Source organism: Macrotis lagotis, chromosome 1 (assembly GCF_037893015.1).
Source record: "Macrotis lagotis isolate mMagLag1 chromosome 1, bilby.v1.9.chrom.fasta, whole genome shotgun sequence".
Taxonomy (NCBI): Eukaryota; Metazoa; Chordata; class Mammalia; order Peramelemorphia; family Peramelidae; genus Macrotis; species Macrotis lagotis.
In genome coordinates this window covers 274,952,593-274,964,846 of record NC_133658.1, presented here as the reverse complement: position 1 = coordinate 274,964,846, position 12,254 = coordinate 274,952,593, and the positions used below count along the sequence as shown (strand labels likewise).

The following is a 12,254-nucleotide window of genomic DNA, read 5'->3' as shown; positions in this document are numbered from 1 at the left end:
TCTTCAAAGTTTTTTTTTTTTTTTTTTTTTTTGCCATTTGTTCTACCAGCCAATTCCTCAGATAAACTTTTCAGGAGTTGCCTATATTTACATACCAATCATCACCTAACCTAGGGCCAATAATGATATAATCTAAACTTCTTAAAATTAGCCATCTAAACAGCACTATGTAAAGTGAATGAATATATTAATAATTCCCTTCCCTAGTATTAGGGCAATAAAGTGGTTCAGTGAGTTAAAATCTGGCCTCAGACACTCACTAGCTTTGTGATTCTGAGTTGAATTTGCCTGGTCTATTTGCCTCAATTTCCTTTTCTATAAAATGAGTTGGAGAAGAAAATGGCAAACCACTCCAGTATTTTTGCTAAGAAAACCCTCAAAGAGATCATGAATAGTTGGACTTGACTGAAAAAAGAAAAAATAACTAACTAGTATTATTACAGGGGCAAATATCAAATTAATATAATGCTATTTTAAATTTATTGATTACTTTCAAGATCACAGGATTAAGAGCTGGAAGATCCCTTAGAGATCACCTAGTCTGGTATCTTCATTCTGCAGACAGGAAATGGTAGCTTTGATTTATTTGTCCAAGGGCATGAAATTACTAAATATCAGATAGTCAGATATCTGAATGGTTCTCAATCTCTAAATCCAATACTCTTTTTATTATACTATTGCTACCTCCAATTTTTTCAAATATTAAATACTTCAAAGGAAAAGTGATCTCATTTTTTATCACATTTTTCACTAAATATGCATATTAAGTCAAATGCAAAAATGAATTCTATGAAGCAACCTTAATTACTGAAATGTGATCATATCAGAAATACTACTGAAGGGTGGCTAGGTGGCGTAGTGGATAAAGCACCAGCCTTGGAGTCAGGAGTACCTGGGTTCAAATCCGGCCTCAAACACTTAATAATTACCTAGCTGTGTGGCCTTGGGCAAGCCACTTAACTCCATTTGCCTTGCAAAAAAACCTAAAAAAAAACACACACAAAAAAACAAGAAATAGTACTGAAAATGGGGGAGAGGGGGAGAATAGACATATGTACTAAACTTGTTTTCTTCACAAGTGCTTTAGCAGAATAGAAAGAGTAATGGTCTCAGGGGACAGGGGAATGGAAAAACTCAACTGAGGCATTTATTAATTGGTCAAGATACTTCCAGAGACTCAGTTTTTCACAAATGGAAAAATGGAGATACTATTAACAGCATTATCCATTTCAAAAGGCTGTTATGAGAACCAGATATATTAATTTAGTCTATTCTCTCTCATACCTAAATTGATTATTTCTTACTATTAAATACTGTTAAGTAAATATAACACCCTAATGAGGTTAAAGCCAATAAATGTGAAGAAAATTATATCTTTTTAAGTCAGTATTATAAAGAAATCGCTCATTTTTCCCAAGAAAAATCATTATGAAATATGTTCTGATCAGAACTGCTGCTAAAACTAGGAAGTCAAAGTTTTTGCATTACTTCCTCAAATTAAAATTTCATCAGTAACTAACCATTGTAGAGTTCAGACTCATTTAGAAGATGATTACAATACAAGCTTAAGGTCTATACACTTCCCATTCAGTTTATTTTGCAAAAGTTATAATTTTATTGGTGTGGCTACTATGTCTAGCTATACCAACAACTCTAAAAAGTTCTTGAACTCTGCTTTTTTTTGTTAGTTTTGCTAGAAACCCTCCATAGAGGATATATTTAATATGTCCCAGGTTTTCCTTACCTTAACATATCAAGACTATAAATGTATCATTCAAAATGTTCAATCACTGTCTTATTCACAGTACATGGCTGGCACACAAATCCTCAATATCTTTTGCACCATACCTCAGTCCAAGCTATCACTGGTAATATTCTACAATCTGCTGAAGTTCATAATGCATTTTTCCCTTAATTTTTATTCTGAGATCACTATTTCCCAGTGTTTGTAACTACATATTTAACACTAACACTAAAACACAGATGGGTCAGGAGGAAGAAGTCAGATACCGAAAGCACTACACATTTCCCAATCCTGATCTAGTTTCCACCTTGTCCTCATGCTCAGCTGCAGTATTTCTCTAGGAGACAAATATTTTACTTTCTACTCTGGGACTAACTAAGTAGAAGGCTGCATGTTACAATTTGGGCAATATGCATTTTTCATCCACATTGTTCTTTTCAGTGTGGAGGGTTAGTCCAAGCTCTTTGCATTACTGTGAATGTTACTGAGATGGCTTGTATTCCATTCAAAATGTCATCTAATAAGGAATCTAACAATCTATAATAGAATACCCACCATGACCCTGGGTTTATTAACAGAGACAATTTCTTAAAATGTTTTCAAAAATGCTAATATGTTCCAAACCTGCCCTGAAAAGAACTATGCTAAAGAAGTTATCTTCTTTTTGATTATCTAGAATGTTTAGGAAATCTTCCCCATTGCCTTGCAAAAAAAAAAAATTAAAATTAAAAAAAGAAGAGTCAAAATATTCCATTGAAACACACCCAGATGTCACTACATTGTTGTTAATGATTCTGTCATATTCTTTGTATTCAAAGACAAGGATTCTACAATGTTTAGACTGTTTCTTATAGATAACAACAAAAGTGGAGTTCTTGACCTACTATCCCTTTAACATTGGGTACATCTGAAGTTGTTGTTTGTGGTTGGCTCATCCCATGGATTGTAAAAGGCTTTTGAAAACAAAACAAAACAAAAGAACTGGCTCACTCTTCATAGTATCTAGCACAGAACTATGTACAAATAAAGAATAAACAAATATTTTTGGCTAATTTTTTGATCAACAGGCTACCTAATCTCTATTGTTTAGGTTGATTATTTCGAGTTCTTAATGGTATTCTTCCATAAACTTTACCTGCTATTATTGTCCCACTTAAAAACTTACCAAATAGGAGCTATCTGGAAGTTCTCTTGTCATCAAGGCCAACAGTACTGTATTGCAATTAGCATCCTTATTAGCCAATTGGCTGTGCTTTGAAGTTCTTCATGATGGTCCTATCAGTCATTGTTGGTTAAAATAGTGATGACAACAATGAGACTTCAAGTAAATAGATGTGTCCTTTCTGTCAGCTGAAGACTCATACCCACATAGAAGGTCAGATGTAATCGGCTCTCATACAGACTTTCAGCTTACTTTGGAACCTAATCCCATACTGCTCCACCATTCTTTCCCATCTCCCAGAATAGTGACAGAGATAAAAGACAATAGTGAATACAATATTGAACCATCCAGTCTTCTTTGTACAATAACTTTAATATTTCCACAAATTTTGAAATTAACTTTTTTTTATCTTACAGGTGAAAGATAACATGTACCTGAAATTCAATTTAGTACATAAGAAAGAAAGCAGCAAAGTAATTAACACAAACTAACCTAATTTCAATTAGCTTTCTATATGGGGTAAAATTTCCACTTCCATGAGAAATATAAATAGAACATGATAATGGACAGAAACAGTCAGGGTTTTGCTGTTAAAATAGTTTTAACAGACAAATTCTGTGACTCGAGATAATAAAGAAATCCAACAGAACACCTACAACACTATGCTCCAATGGTCAAAAATAGCTAATCAGCAGCTCAAGTTTAAGGACAGACAAAAACACTTAATATGAAAATGAAAACAAAAACGAAGTATTTACTTGTAATCTCATCTTATTTCTTTCCTTATGTAGCTAAAGAAATTTGACTGGGCATCTTTTAACAATGACTGCCTCCCTTCACTTATTTATGCAAATTTTGACTCCAAAACAACTGGATGGGCCTCAAAAATAGCTGAAAATACTATGGTTCTAATATAAGTCCTTCCATGGTTATATGATGCGTTGAAGATGCTTTTAGACATAGTATGACATAGAAGATATAGTCATAGAAGGGTTGGTGGTAGGCGCTCTCCAGATACTGTCAAAACTAAATTTTTTGCTAAATTATAACCAAAATAAGTTTTGATATATTTTGAAGTACTAAAATTTTCCTACAAAGTTATTTATGCTTAATTGAGCTAATTAATTTCCAATTCTAAAGATATGATTTTTTTAAAAAGACACTAAATGATGAATGCTAAAACATTAGGACAGGGAGGGTATAGACTCTAGATTTCACTATTAGTATAGCCAATTACAATCTTTGAGAGCTGCCTAGGGCACTGAGAAGTAAAGTGACTTGACCTATCTAGAGGATTCAGAAGCTTAACTTTAAGCCAAGTCTCACAGACTCTGAGGGTCAGTAATATATGAAAAAGCCAGGGTGCCTACCACGAGGCTTCCTAAATCAAAATCTACCTGGTAAACCTAAACTGATGCTTTATCAAACCCAAAATGCTAATTTTCTTTCATTTTAGAATCTGGTTAGAGCAACCACGATGTTCACTTTTTCTGAGATAACAGCATGCTCAAATACTTCTGCCAATATTAGCTGACAAAATAGAAAAGGAAGGAGATTCTTCAGTTCGGTTCACCAATTCCTTCAATTGCTATTTTTTTTTGAGGCATGTTGTTGGAATGAAAAAAAAAAGACAAAAACAAAAAACCCCTCCATAGGAACACTGCGAGATAGTATGGGTATTCTCTCTCCTCTCTCACTCCAGTGACCTAAACTAAAACAGCGTTGGGGTTTTCCCCCCAGTTTGAAAAAAAAAAGGGGGATACAATGAATGATACAGGGGCTTGTATCACAGGGGACAGCAGAACGAGGTGTTCCTTTTGGTGGAAGTCTTAGCATGCAAATCCCCTCCCCAGTCCGTAGACCCCAAACCTCCTTTCATCCTGCCCCCCCCCCCCCCCCCCCCGGCCTAGCAACAACTCTCAACCTCCCCGGGCCAGGCCTCCCCACGGCGCGGCGCGGCGCGGCCGCCTCCCCCAGGGCTCCACAGGTTCCCCAGGCTCGCTCCCGTCCCCGAGCCCCTGTCTGCCACCAGCCAGCTCTCCGGACCCTCCCGGCTGCGGGTCCCGGCCCGCCCCTGGGCCGCCCCGCCGGCTCCCGCTCCACGGTTCACCCGCCGGCTCCACCAGCTCCTCCCTCCCAGCTTCCCCGCGCGCTCTCCGCCCCACGCTCCCTCCCCCCACCCGCGCCGCCGCGTCCCCTCCCCCCGGTCCTCCCGGCTCGGCTTCCTCATTTCCACGTCCCCCGAGCGGGTGTCCCCGGCCCCGAGTCCGGAGCTCCGCCCGGCCCCGCCGGCCCTGCCCCTCCGCGCCGCGGGGGGCCCCGGGGGTCTCTGCGGCTCTCGGCGGCCCCGGCTCGCCGCCCTTCCCCCCCGTGGCGGCGGCGGCGGCGGCGGCGGCGCTGCGGCACCATCTCCTCTCCCCACCCCCGCCGCCCGTGGCTCCATCTTGGCCTTCCGCGGCCCCGAGGCCGGCGGGCTACGTGGGAAGGAGCAGAGGGAGAAGCCGGGCCCCGACGCGCGCGGGCGCCAGGACCGGGAGGCCCGGCCCGGCCTCTCTCCCGAGACACTTACCTGCCCCGGCTGCAGCTGGCCGGCCGGCTCGGCTCGGCTCGTCCGCGCACAGCGCCTCGGGCTCCGCACCCGCTGCTGGGCCTGGGCCGCGCTGCCTCCAGGGCCGGTGGCCGCTCCTCCGGGAGATCCTGGGCGGCGGCGGCGGCGGCGGCGGCAGAGGTAGGGGTGAAGGGGGCGGGGGGACGGGCTGGAGGAAGACGAGTCGCGCGCGCTCACGTAACACGCCGCCCTGCGTGCGCGTCCCCAGCCCCCGCTCGGGCGCGCGCGACGGGAGCCTGGAGAGAGGTGGGAGAGAGCGCGCGCGCACGCGGCGAGGAGCCCGCCGGGGCGTGGGAAAGGGGCGGGGCGCGCCGGCGCGGCCGCGGGGGGTCCCCGTGCCCAGCCGGCCCGACGCGCCTCGGCGTCTCCGGGGGGAACCGGCCGCCACCAGCCCGCAGCGCCGCGGGGCCGCCTCGGCCCGCCCGCCGGGGCGGAGGCCGCCGATGCCGCCTCGCCTTGGGCCTGCCCCCTCGGGTCCGCGGGCTCCGCGCCCTGCCCCGCGGCGGGGCCGCCGACGCGCCCAGGCCGGAGCCGCCTTCCCACCGGCGACTGACCGCGACCCCCGGGAGCCTCAGGGCAGGCGCCCGGCGGAGGCCCCGGGCTGCAGCGGTCATCCTGCGGAGCCGGGGCCGGAGCCAGGACCCCGGCGACGCCCCGCCCCGCCCCAAGCGCGGAGGGACGGGCGGCGCACCTTTACAGGTGAGGAAACTGAGGCGCCGAGACCTGCCGGAGGCCACCGCCGCTACCAGTCCGAGCTGGCAGTGAGGGCTCCCCCACACTGGGGCACGGGTGGTTTGGTGGCTTTTCCTTCATTGAAAGCTTCAGCCTCTGGAAAGAAAGCTTATGGTGACCGGATGGCCGCTTGGGATCGTGAATACTCGCAGACGGCGTTTACCTGCCCTGGGTCCTTAAGCTGTTTAACCCGGGAGAAATTCTCTTTCACGGTGTCGGTTAAAGGAATGGACGAAAAACAGGCCCTTCTGCCAAGAATAAGTTTAATACAAAGTAAACTGTTTGGGGAAGAGAAAAGAAACAAGTACTCCGAGGAAACGTGAAGTGAATGCTTTCAGATCCGGGCTTGGTGGAGATGTGAACTGGCCCAAGAGAAGGGCATACCAAGGATGAGTGCAAAGTCATTAATCTGGCCTCAGTTTCCCCAGTCTGTAGAATGGAAAGATCAAACGAAGAGCTCTTAATCCTAATAATAGATAAGGCTAATTAAGCATGAGTGCTCTTCGGATCCTACCCTAGTTGAAGCTGTTCTATGGTGTTTAGGGTTAGAAAGATCAGAATTTGCCATTACAGAGGTAATCTGTCAGAGGCTGACCATTCAGTCAACTTTTTTTTTTTTAAGGTTTTTGCAAGGCAAACGGGGTTGTGGCTTGTCCAAGGCCACACAGCTAGGTAATTATTAAGTTGAACCCAGGTACTCCTGACTCCAGGGCCAGTGCTTTATCCACTACACCACCTAGCCGCCCCTTCAGTCAACTTTCAACTATGAATTACTGTAAATATTTTTACTGCAAATTGCCCAGTAACTTACTTTTTTGGCTATTTTGGCTATTTAAGGACTTTTTGATGCAGTGGAAAGAACACTGACCTTGACAGGACAGGAGTTCAAATCCAGCCTCAGACACTTGCCACTTACTGTGTGACCTTGGGCAGGTCACTAAACCTTGATTGCTTTGCAATTTGGGGTCTTCAGTTGTCCTGATTCATATCTGGCCACTGGACCCAGATGACTCTGGAGGAGAAAGTGAGGCTGGTGACTCAGCACAGCACCTCCTCACTCAAATCCAATTCATGTGCTTGCCATGGCATCACCTCTCTGATATCATAGTCTCTTTCAAGAAAGGACAAATACCACCATCTCCCTTTGCTTGTACAAGAACATTCTTAAGTGATATTTAAATATCCTAATTGGGAGTAAGTTCCATACATTAGTTATATGTTACTTAAATGATTTCTGGGCTTGGTTAACCCCAGTATGTTCAATTTCACCATCAGGGCAATGACATTTAAGTTTATTATTTATTACTCAAGCCAAAAACCCCCAGCAGTTTGCAAATTGCTTGGAACAAATTATGGTCATGCTTCAATTAACATTAGGCTGACTCAGGCCTAACCTTGACCAAATGAAACCAGACAGAACTGGATTCTCAACCTTTAGTCTTCAGATTACCAGCCAAATGTGTTCATTGCCCTCTTTTATTATGTTAATTCTATGGTTTTTAAGAATGGATGTTATATTGAAGACATGTACAAAAATTGTAACTTAAAGAGCAACTCAGTGACTGTAAAAAATATTGGTGACTATTGATGCAGGGAATTCAAGTTTTCAAATATCATTCAAGCCCACAATTAAACAGGATTAGTTGCACTAAAGTACAAAGGAAAGTTTGGATAAAAACAAACTGACACACTTGAACAAAACAGCCTAGTTAAAAGAGGCTGTTACTGATTCCTCTATGATGTAACATCAGCTTCTTAAAAGTTGGGAGAACATCAAGACCAGTTTAAAAAACATAAAATAACTAACCATTGATTCATATAAAGCAAAAAAAAAAAAATTGCTATAGGAAATGCTGTACAAAGCCTGGAGTAGTAAAGTTTGGGGAAAAGTAATTTTTACTGATGATACCCAACTTTTTCAGAGCTATTCCAAAACATCAATTAGATAAGATCTTGCCATCTTAATCAGACTATAAATTTGATTTGCCTTTTTTTTGCAAAGTAAGTGACTTGCCCAAGTTCACACAGCTAGGTAATTAAGTGTCTGAGGCCATATTTGAACTCAGGTCCTCCTGACTCCAGGGCCAGTGCTCTATCCATTGAGCCACCTAGCTGCCCCCAGACTATAAATTTGAAACATTCACCTCCCCAAAAAAGTTTTGGAATTTTTTATTTCCTGTAAATGAGTCTTTTTCCCAGTGAGTTTGTAAATGTAGATATATACTGAAAAGCTGAATTGTCCTGGAATTATAGAAATTCCTAAATGGATATAAATACCGCAGATATTTACAAATAATGCAAAAAGACCATCATGCCATACTTCACAAAAGATTTAAGAAATTTATCAGGGGCAACTAGGTGGCACAGTAGATGGAGCAACAATCCTAGAGTCAGGAGGCCCTGAGTTCAGATCCAGCCTCAGACATTTAATAATGATCTATGTGACCTTCTGCAAGTCACTTAACCCAACTGCTTTGCAAAAACTAAAAAAAAATTATCCAAGAAATAGAATGACCATGCATTAGAAGTGTGAAAACTCCTTGATTTAAACCCCACTGAAAACCCATAAATTTGAGAAAAGAAAATGTTGTCAAAGGCAAGCTTAATTGGTTGGGGGCAGCTAGGTGGTACAGTGGATAGGGCACCAGTCCTAGAGTCAGGAGGACCTGAGTTCAAATCAGACCTCAGACACTTAATGATTATCTAGCTGTGTGACCTTGGGCAAGTTACTCTTAGCCCCATTACTTTAAATAAATGAAATTTTTAAAAAATAAAGCTTAATTTTTCAATGATAAAAATATGATTTGATAACTAAGATGACAAAATTTTGTGAATTCAACACTCAGTTGCATAAAACAAATGATTTTGGTAAACGGACATATTGCATATTAAAAATGTAAAGATGGGGCAGCTAGGCGGTACAGTGGATAAAGAACAGGCCCTGGAGTCAGGAGGACTTGAGTTCAAATGCAGCCTCAGACACTTAATTTCCTAGCTATGGGACCTTGGGCAAGTCACTTAAACCCATTGCCTTATATAAATAAAACTAAAAAACCATAGATGATATGAACACTTTGGAGGCCACCTGCCAAGACAAACCCAATAACTATATGAATACAAAAAAAATGTAAAGATGTGAGACATATTTTGTCAGTAAACTTAATTTGTTTTGACTCAAGTAATTTAACCACTACTGGAACCAAATGGAAAGGTTCAAAATACTAAGACAGCAGGTGCAATAATTCCAAGAAGTCAGAATTTTCATTCATACTATCTTTCCAGCAAGTGTAAGTAGGATCTTAAAAAACTGAGCCAGCTGATGTTTACATCATTTCCCTTTGACAGCTGATGTAGCTTTAAAATCCATTCAAGGATAGAAACAGATCCTACTTTTGAAGACTGTTTTACTGTGGTTATCTTTTGTGCAAAGAATTGCTCCTCTAAAGACTCACTTGAACTGATGCTAAGTGAAGTGAACAAAACCAGGAGAACATTATACACAGTAATGTAATGCAATAAGTGACTATGATAGACTTAGCTCTTCTCAACAATACAGTAGTCCAAGACAATTTCAAAATACTCACGGATGGCAAATGACATCAGAAAAAAAAGTGGAGTCTAAATGTAGAACAAAACATAGTATTTTCAATTTTTTGCATGTTATTTCCCTTGTTTCTTCACATGATTAATTGGACATACATTTAACATGTTTTCACATGTATAACCTATTTCAGATTGTTTGCCATCTTGGGTGGGAGTAGAAAAAATTGGAAACTCAGAAATCTTAGAAAGAATGAATGTTAAAAATATCTACATTTAATTAGGAAAAAAACTATTTATAAAAAAAATGTTCTACTTGGATATTGTCCTGACTTTTGAACTTGATATATCAAACTCCTCCCTTAGAATGTTAGTCTTTGGTAAAAGGGCCTGCCTTTGCTTTTCTATTAGTAGCCCAAGCTTAGCTGTGATTTGCATGTAGTAAGCCTGGTCAGGAAGAGCAGAGTTCAAATCCAGTCTCAACGTTTACTAGCTATGTAAACTTGTTTGAATATTTCTATCTGCCTCAGTTTCCTTAACTGTAAAATGGGGACAATAAGAGTGACAGTTTTCAGGGCTTCGATAATCAAATGCAATCTTTATAAAATCCTTAGCACAGTGCTGGTACATAGCAGGTGATTAATAAATACTTGTTCCTATCCCTTAATCTTAGTCAATCACAAACCATATTATCTTTAGCTTTGTAGCCTAGAGCACATATCTGTAGTCTGCCATTATGCTATTCCCTTCACCCTTTCTTCTTAGCTAAAAAAGGAAATTAATGTTATTAGTTATTATTCTTGTGAAGAAGTTGGATTAGATATTAATATACTCAAATAATTCCAAAAAATAGTTATTATTCAATGTCACTATAAGATGGTCTCAAAAAAGGCTGAAGTGACATTTTACAGAATCATGGAAACTTGAGCACCCCAGGATTTGTACCAGGTAATCCTGTGGTATTTAACATCTATTTCAATGATTTGGATCATCTTAGATGATATATTCTTCAGATTTGTGGGGCATACAAAGCTGGAAGAAATAACTAGAACAGTGGATAACAGCCTCCAAAATAATCTTGAAGGCTAGACCACTGAAAATGTTATCAAAATGAAATTCAAGAGTGATAAATGTGAAGTCTTGCACCTCAGTCAAAAAAAAATCAAGTTCTCAAGTAATAAAAGAGGATAAATATGGATAAATTATGAAAAAATGCTAGGGGTTTTAGTGGACTGCCATCTAAATATAAGCAGTGTGATGTGGCAGCTTAAAAAGCTAATGAGAATGGACTGCATTAAGTATCTAGTTTTTAGGAATAGAGAAGCAATAATACTGCTGTAATCTACCTTGGTCAAAACTTTTTGGAGCACTACATTCAGTTCTAAGCACCACAATTTAAGAATTTTTATTACCTGAAAAATATCTAGAGGACAACCAGAATGATGAAAGGCCTTGAGACCATGATACATGAAGATCAGTTAAAGGAGTAGTATGTTTAATTTATTGAAGAAAAAACTGGCTAGAGAAGGAGGTGATAGCTTTTTTCAAGTACTTGAAGGCTTATGAGAAGAGATTAGATTTGTTCTGTTGGGCCCTGGAGGGCAAAACTAGGAGCAATAGTAAGAATTTGCAAAGAGGCAAACTTAGGCTTAACATCTAGAAAAGCTTCTTACTATGAGAACTGCCCCAAAGTGGAAAAGGCTGCCTTGAGAGGTGGTTGGGGGCACCTTCCCCAGAAGTCTTCAGACCTAGGCTGGAGAACCTCTTGTTAGCTATCCCCTGAGATACTTTACAACTCAGATTCTGATTCTGGGACCTGCTGTTCAAAAAAAATGTCAAATTTCTGGACTTTTTCCTTTAGCATTTCCACCTTCAAACCTCGTAAGAGGGAAGGGAGCAGAGGAAAAGCAATTTAGTGGAAGCTATGTGGGATTATAGGGCTGCAAAATCATGAGATTTAGAGCTAGAAGGAACTTTAAAAATCATCTTATTGGGGCAGCTAGGTGGCACAGTAGATAGAGCACCAGCCCTGGAGTCAGAAGTACCTGAGTTCAAATCCAGCCTCAGCCACTTAACAATTATCTAGCTGTGTGGCCTTGAGCAAGCCACTTAACCCCATTGCCTTGCAAAACACCTAAAAACAAAACTCATCTTATTAACCAAAAGTTGGATAAGTACTTTACTGGCTATGTTGTAAGCTTCCTTTTCAAATAATGGTTGCACTAGATTGTTACTGAAGTCTCTTTCAATTATATAATTCTTTGATACTATAAACTATTTTGGACCATTCATCCTGCATCTGAATGAGTAGGAGAAAGAGAGACATATCACTTTGTGAAGCTCATTTGAGAAAATACTTTAAAGCACAATACTTGTCATCTATTATTGTAAATAACATTCTGTAAATAATTGTAAATAATAAAATATTCTTAATGTCTTAAAAGAACCATATTTAAGAACTACTCACT

The 12,254-nt window shown here is 41.3% G+C and overlaps 1 protein-coding gene across 1 annotated transcript in view; it reads right to left on the bottom strand.

Annotated features, from left to right (window-relative positions):
- DNAJC5 (DnaJ heat shock protein family (Hsp40) member C5) overlaps window positions 1-5,575 on the bottom strand; it is a 60,203-nt gene extending 54,628 nt beyond the window's left edge. Inside the window, exon 1 of the mRNA XM_074210516.1 lies at window positions 5,476-5,575. The gene's annotated coding sequence lies outside the window, so the exon portion shown is untranslated. The remainder of the gene's footprint in view (window positions 1-5,475) is intronic.
- Between the last annotated feature and the right edge of the window lie 6,679 nt (window positions 5,576-12,254).